Below are 8143 nucleotides of genomic sequence, written 5' to 3' on the forward strand. Positions count from 1 at the left end.
AGGGTTGAATTGTGTCTCCCAGAAAGATGTTGAAATCCTACCCCAGCCCCGTGCCTCTGACCTTACTTGGAAATAAGGTTTTTGCAGGTGATGTAATCAAGTGAAGATGAGGTCATTAGGGTGTCCCATAGAGAACACCTGAACATGACACGTGAAGGCAGAGACCCAGGCGGGGAGGACGCGGCGTGATGACAGACGACAGACACGGAGACAAGGCGCCGCGTCCACACGCCGGGCGGTGCGAGGAGAACCCGGCACGCCGGCTGCAGCGCCTCCACTTCGGGCTCCAGCCCCCACAACCGGGAGGGGACACGTTCTGGTCATAAGGCTCCCAGTGTGTGCCCCTCTGTCATGGCCGCCTCGGGACACATACGCAGGTGTTCGCCCGGGAGCCCATCACGGTGGCCTGGCCCACATTCCACGCTGGGGCTGGGGCTGAGGTCACACAGCCCGAGGGCGGAGAGGGTGCGGTTCCCAGAGGAAAGCCTGGCGCGTGCTCACCAGGCAGAGCAGGGAGGGCGGGCGCTGGAAGAGCCCAGGGCACGCGGCCGCACCCTGGGGGCTGCAAGGGGCTGGGACCTCCAGGGCTGGCCGCTGGGCAGGGGTGACCCTGTCTCAGCCGATGCCAAAGAGGGCGACCGTGACAGCAGCTTAGATGCAGGATCCCTTCCCGGCCTCCTGCCCGCCTTAGACCCCGTCCCAGGTAAAGGGGGAGGCTGCGGCTGAGCCCAGGGCTGGGGGCAGGCACACAGGTAGGTGATGGGAGCAGCGGCCGCAGGCGCCGCACCTGTGATCTGAGGGGCTGGAGGAGGTGGCGTGCGGCTCCAGAGGGCAGAGGGCAGCCCAGGAAGGCGCTCTGAGCCCCTGACCCGCAGCCGAGAAAATCCGACGGTGGGTGAGCCGAGGTGCCTCTGCGATGCCCTGCCCAGTCCTTCGCGGGGTTCGGCCCTGCCCCACACGCTCATGGCCTTCGCACACACTGTTCCTTGTGCTTGGAGGGCTTCCCTGTTCTCCGTTGTCCGTCTGTCTGGATTGGGAGGTGTCCGAACAGAGTGACAGGACGTGTCAGAGCACGAGCGTGGAGCTCCGCGGGCGCCGGAGCACGGGGGTCGGTGGGCCACGCTGGGACGGAGGCCGGGTGTCACGTGCCTTCTGCTCCGTCCCAGGGGCCGCACACCTCTCGTGCTCCTGTCTCGATGCATTCGCGGGGCCCAGAGACAGACTTGCCCGGGCAGGATTCTGTAGGAGACGGTCTCAAACCCAGGAGCCGCTTGATGGCAGAGGAGGCCACACGACAAGTGGCAGACACGGGACCCACGTCATCCCCACACGGACACGCCAGCGGCTGCCAGCCCCAGGGTGGTCACAGCCGCCTCTAGACTCACACTGGGTGAGACCGCATGCTGCTCTCCGAGGCGGCTGCAGGTCTTGAACCCATAACCGCTCTGCTCTGCACATGGGTGGCCGTGTGCATCTGGGCGTGCAGGGTGGACCTGGGCACGGCCCCCTCGTCACCACTCGAGCGGCCCCTGGGAGGAGTGACTCCAGCAGGTCCAGAGGTGTTGGTTCAGAGGGGATTTGCCTCCTCCGGGGAGGACAGTGGGTCCCCCTGCACCGAAACCGCCAGGTGCCACCTCATTCCTTTGGGCTCCACATGCCAACAGGCCAGCAGGCGGAGAAAGGAGCAGCTGTCCTCCGGGACGCCGGGGCGGCCCTGCGTGCGGCAAGCACGGCCACCACGACGTGGTGCCAGGCCAGCGAGGGATCATCTCCAGATCCTTGATCCGCTTGCACCTGCAGAGATCCGACACTCACAGACAAGGGGTTAGGGTGCAGGTGCCCCAGACCACGGTTCTGCCCAGCAGCGAGTGTGACTGGGACGGGTGCCCAGGCGCTTCCCCCTTACAGCCCCTCTGGGGGGAGGGGGCGTCCGCGGGCACCTCCCGCGGGGGCCGGGCCGCAGTGGGGCTGCCGCAGCCAGTGTGTGGTTCTGATGCAAATCAGGGGGGCCTTAAGGGCTGCCCGTTTATTTTGGCTCTAGGGGCTCGTGGCTGCTGGGACAACCCGGGGGCTCTGCAGCCTGAGTCCCCCTTCCCCTGGCTGCTGGGGTCCCGCCACCCACCCAGCAGCCAGCGAGCAGGGGTGTGGCGGGCGTGACAAGCCTCCCATTTACACGCTCCTCACCACCCGCAGACCCGCGCGGGGGACAGCCTCTGCGCCCTCCCGCCACCTCCCCCAAACCACCTTCCATTCCGGTCACGCACGTGTGTCCCTCGGGGTGGAACACACATCTGTCAACAAGCCCCTCCTGCAAAACCAGCCCTGGAGGAGGAGCTCCTGCAGCCGGAAGGGGAGCATGGGCTCCGGCGTCCGTGGGGAGCCCTGGGGTTCCGGGGGCGTGGGGGCTGCAGCCTGTGCAGCCTGGGCAGAGACCGGGTGGGGGGGTCAGGCCCGACTCCTCAGGCCCTACCCCCTGCGCCGCCCACACAGCCGTGGCCACCGTGGTCACTGGTGGCTCTGACCCGCAGCCCCGGGCCTCTCCTCTGCCACCGCTTGCCCTGGGCACCCGGGGACCCGCCGCCCCAGCGCTGCTCCCTGAGAGTGCGCCATGCGGGGGCGGGGGAGGCCCCTCTCTCCTCGACGGGCGTCGTCAGCCCTGGCACACGCCAGGGAGGGCCACCGTCTCACTGATGACGGCCACGCGACACGGGGCCTGAAGTGGAATTACCAAGACAGGGACCGACGCGCTGCAGTAAAGGCACGTAGGGGACACGAGGGGGCGGCCGGGGACACAAGGCAAGGATTCATCCCAGGAAAAGAGCCAAAGGCAAGCATCTTTTTTAAGATTTATTTTTAAGTTACCCCTACACTCAGTGTGGGGCCCCAACCACAAGCCCCAGACCGAGCCACACGCCCCACCCACCGAGCCGGCGGGCGCCCCTGCGGGAGGCGTTCCGCGAGAAGAGCGCGGGGCAGCCCGACTCCGGGCCCCGGGGGCCCAGGCGAGCGGCGAGCAGGCCACAGCCGCGGGGCCGGTGGCTGGGCAGGAAAAGGGGACACAAACATGAAGGGAAGCCCCAGGGCAGCGGACGTGGAGGTGGAGATGCCAACATCGAGGTGCAGGGACCCCGGAAGGTGGGACGAACAGACCCAGAGGCGGGAGAAGGACAGGCCCCCAGAAGAGGCGAGGGCCTCGCACGCTGGCGGTGGGACGCAGCAGCACCCGGACAGCAGAAGATTCTACGGCCGCTGGGGGAGGAAGAGGAGGCCTCCGAGTTGGCCAGGCTCACCCGCAGGCTGGATGGGACACAATGGCGTGTTGTTGTCTTGGGGGGGGCCTGAGGTCTGCTATCCAGCCACTCGACTGTGGTCGTGACAATGTTCTCAGGTGGCGCGTCCTCGCATGCAGAGAGCGTCTGGAGCTGATGGGAAGAAGGAAAGAAGGAAAGAAACAAATGGACGGGGGAGGGGATGGACTGAATATGAGAGAGAGCGTGGCCAGAAGTACCCAGAGACAAGGCTCTGCGATGTCACCCTTGAAGGTGAACAAGGGGAGGGAGGAGGCCAGCGGGCCTGGGGACGAGCAGGCAGAGAGAGAGAGAGAGAGCAGGGGAGAAGGGCAGAGGGAGAGAGAATCCCAGGCTCCACGTTCTCCTGGGATCATGACCTGGGCCGAAATCAAGAGTCAGATGCTCAACCGATTGAGCCACCCAGGTGCCCCCAATATACGTCTTTTAGAAATCAGTGAAATTAGATTTATTCGATAGGAAGCAGAAAAGGGGCGGGGAATAAAAATAAGGCACAGTAGGGGCGCCTGGGTGGCTTAGTCGGTTAAGCGTCCGACTTTCCCTTAGGTCATGATCTCGCGGTTCGTGGGTTCGAGCCCCGCGTCGGGCTCTGTGCTGACTGCCAGCTCAGAGCCTGGAGACTATTTCAGAGTCTGTGACTCCCTCTCTCTCTGACCCTCTCCTGCTCACGCTGTCTCTCTCTCTCCTAGAGATAAATTAAAAAAATATATTAAAAAAAAGGCACAGTAAAGAGAACATGTGCAATAAGATGGCGGAAGTCAGTCCTAATGTATCAGTAGATACACGACGTGAGTGTGTTAAACTCACCCATCAAGGGATCCTTGGATTGGATTTGAAAAAAAGCACCAGCAGATCCAACAACACGTGGTCTGCAAGGACCGACCTTAACAAGCCGTATCAGCCAAAGAAAGCGTCCTGACCGCTGAGCCGGGCCGGGCCGCCTGGGAATGGAGGGCTGTATGTGCTGATAAAACGAGCAACAGAACATGGAGCACTCAGCAGCCCCTCAAAATCTAAAGAAACGCAGGGGCACATACATCCACCAACGGCACACATCTCGAAGGAACTGGTAGCTCAGAGAGACGAAAACCGAAGGGACACACCAAAGACCCGGCAAAACAATTGCTAAACATGGCTACCCAGGTAGTCACATCCCGCAAACACGGCACAGCTGCTTTTCAAGTCCGTAGGGAACATTTCTGCCCAAATATCAGACCACAGGGAAGTCTTGGAACATCCCAAATGGTCAATAACTAAAGATTTAAGCAATATTTCTCTAAAAATCAAGTCATCTGAATACCTCGATATGATGGACACATTCCTAGAGATATATATCAAAATTGGAAAATAAGAGATACTTTCAGGGGCACCTGCATGGCTTAGTCGGTTAAATGTCTGACTCTTTTTTTTTTTTTAAGTTTATTTGTTTACTTGAGAGAGAGAGAGAGAGAGAGCAAGTTGGGGAGGGACAGAGAGAGAGGGAGAGAAAGAATCTCAAGCAGGTTTCAAGCTATCAGCGCAGAGCCTGATGTGGGGCTTGAGCTCACGAACCCTGAGACCATGACCTGAGCCACAGTTGGATGCTTAACCGACTGAGTGTCCAGGCGCTCCAAGCATCTGACTCCTGATTTCAGCTCAAGTCATGATCTCACAGTTCGTGGGTTCAGTCCCCACCTATCAGCACAGAGTCTGCTTGGAATTCTCTCTCTCCGTCTCTCTCTGCCCCTTCCCTGCTTTTGCACATACTCGCCTGCACGCTCTCTCTCAAAATAAAAACTTTAAAGACAAATAAAGTCTTAAAAACCCGTCTGGTGTCTTCCCACCTGATCCTAGTTAGCTCTGTGCGCCAGGACGTGCCCTCAGATCTCTCTGGACAGACGTCACACACTCAGTGTCCCTTTCCACTTTGCAAATCCAGTTCTCCTTTCTTTGACGTACTCGTGAACACTCGGCCCCGTCCAGAACCTTTGGTGTCTGTCTCCTGAGCCATTTTGTTACTCCAGAGGATTTACCAGGTGCTCGCCTGATCCATCGGGATGTGAGGGTGGGCGGGCTGTGCTCCCCTGACTTACCCCTTAAGGCTGAGGGGTAGTCGCTTCTGTCACTCAAGCTCTCCCAGTCCCTGGCCAAGAAGCAGTTGTCTCTTCCAGCTTCCCTGAAATTGTGAAATTGCCCTTGCCCTTGCCCTTGTTTGCAAACCAGCCCATCCTCGTCTGGGCATCTCGCTTTCTCTCTCAAAATAGAATTCACTATCACAAAATCCACCCCTTTAAGAGTGTACAGTTGAGGGGCGCCTGGGTGGCTTAGTCGGTTGAGCGTCCGACTTTCGCTTAGGTCACGATCTCGCGGTTCGTGGGTTCGAGCCCCACGTCGGGCTCTGTGCTGACTGCCAGCTCGGAGCCTGGAGCCTGTTTCAGTCTGTGACTCCCTCTCTCTCTGACCCTCCCCTGCTCATGCTGTCTCTCTCTCTCTCTCCTAGAAATAAATAAAACATTAAAAAAAAAAAAAGAGTGTACAGTTGAGCGCTGTTTAGCGTATCCCAGGGATCAGGGACCATCAGCACCATCCAATTCCACAACGTTCCGTCATTCCCAGAGAGCCTCATACACGTCAGTAGGGACTCGCCAGCCACTGCAAACCGCTGTGTATTTTCGGTGTCTGTGGACTTGCCTACCAGAGGCATTTCCCGCTAAGGGCCTCATCTGACGTAAGGCTTGTGTCTGGCTTCCTTCACCTACTGCGACCTTGTGAAGGTTCATCCCCGCGGTGGCAGGTGGCAGGACCCCTTCCTTTGTAGGCTGCTAATATTCCGTTGTGTGGATCCACGGCACCTTCTTTATCCATTCGTCGTTGATGGACGGGTTGTTATTACAAATAAGGCAGCCGTGAACGTCAGTGTGTATGTCGTATGTTTTCAGTTCTCTTAAGATCACTGCTTAATTCCTCGGAGCGGAACTCCCGGGTCATACTGTCAGACCATTCCCCAAAGTGGCTGCGCCATTTCACACTCCCACCAGCAGCATACAAGGATTTCAACTTCTCCACATCCTCTCTACCACTTGCTGCCTCCTGTGTGTTAGTTTTCAAATGATGGCTGTCCTTGCAAAGTGCTACCCACTGTGGTTTTGATTTGCATCCCTATCCCTATGCCTAATGACAATCCAGCATCTTTGTGCCTGCTTCTTAGACATTTGCATATCTCCTTTGGAAAAAGACCTTTGCCTATAAAAATATTTATTTTTACGGTTGAGTTATAAGTATTCTTTGTGGATTCTAAACAGAAGAACTCTTATCAGGTAGGTGATTTCCAAATATTTTCTCCCAATATGTGGGTTATCTTTTTGCTTTCTAGATGGTATCCTTCAAGGCACAGAAAGTTTTCATTTTGATGAAATCTAATGTCTTTTTTTCTATGGTTGCTTATGTATTTGGTATCTTTGTAAGAAACCATTCTTTTTTTTTAATTTTTAATTTTTATTTACTTTGAGAGAGAGGAAGAGCATGAGCTGGGGAGGGACAGAGAGAGAGAGAGAGAGAGTATCCCAAGCAGGCTTCACACTGCCAGCATGGAGCCTGATGCAGGGCTCGAACTCACAAACCATGAAATCATAAACTGAGCTAAAATCCAAGTCAGACATTTAACCGATTGAGCCACTCAGGCCCTCCTATAAGAGACCATAATTAATTCCAGGTAACAAAATGTATGTTTATGTTTCTTCTAAGAGTTTAATAGTTTGGCTCTTACATTTTGGTCCATTTGGAGTCAGTTTCTGTACATGATGTGAAGCAGGTGTCCAGCTTTGTTCTTTCGCACATGGATGTCCAGGTGTCCCAGCACCATTTGTTCAAAGATTGTTCTTTCCTCACTGAATGATCTTCCCATCCTTGCCCACAACCAATCGATCAAGTCTCCGTTATTTTCCAGGGACCAATGTCTGCCCTTATGCCCGGACCATGCTGCTGCTTTGTAGCAGGCTTCTACGTCTTTGTAGTAAATTTTGCTACGGAATTTGTAGTAAACTTTTACATCGAGAAATGTGAATCCTCCAATTTTGTTGTTTTTGAAGATTGTTCAGCTCTTCTGAGTCTTCTACAGCTCCACAGGGATTTTAGGATTCACTTGTCCATTTTTTAAAATGTTTATTTTGAGAGAGAGAGGAAGAGAGAGAGCGAGCATGAGCAGGGAAGAGGCAGAGGGAGAGGGAGAATCGCGAGCAGGCTCCCGCCATCAGCACAGAGACCTATGCGGGGTTCAAACCCGCAAACCGTGAGACCTTGCTGAAGCCGAAATCAGGAATCAGAGGCTCAACCAGCTGAGCCACCCAGGCGCCCTATCTTGTCCATTTTTGCCGAAAAGCACAGCTAGAAATGTTGGAGTTTGCACTGGCTCTGCGGATAAACTTGGGGGTTGGTGCCATCTAATGATGGGAAGTCTGACTTTCCACTTATTTAGATCTTTTCTAATTTCTGTCAACAATAGTTCATAGTTTTCGGCATACAACCACTTCTTTGGTTAAATTTATTACTAAATATCTTATCGTTTTTAATGCTCTTCCTAATGGGATTTTTCTCAGTTTCATCCTGGGTTCTTCGTCGTTAGTGTGAAACACAGCTGGGTTCTGTGTGTTGATCTTATACCCTGAAGGCTTGCCAAACTCGCTTTTCACAGCTCCTAGTTTTCCGGTGCACTTTCACGTGTTTTCTATATTTAAGATCATGTAATCTACAAACAGAAATACCTTTACTTCTTCCTTTCCAGTCAGGATGACTTTTGATTATTTTCTTGCCTCACTGCCTGGCTGGCATCTCCAGCACAAGTTGAATAGAAGTGAAAG

Source organism: Hyaena hyaena, unplaced genomic scaffold, assembly GCF_003009895.1.
Source record: "Hyaena hyaena isolate Hyena2069 unplaced genomic scaffold, ASM300989v1 scaffold_474, whole genome shotgun sequence".
NCBI classification, from domain to species: domain Eukaryota; kingdom Metazoa; phylum Chordata; class Mammalia; order Carnivora; family Hyaenidae; genus Hyaena; species Hyaena hyaena.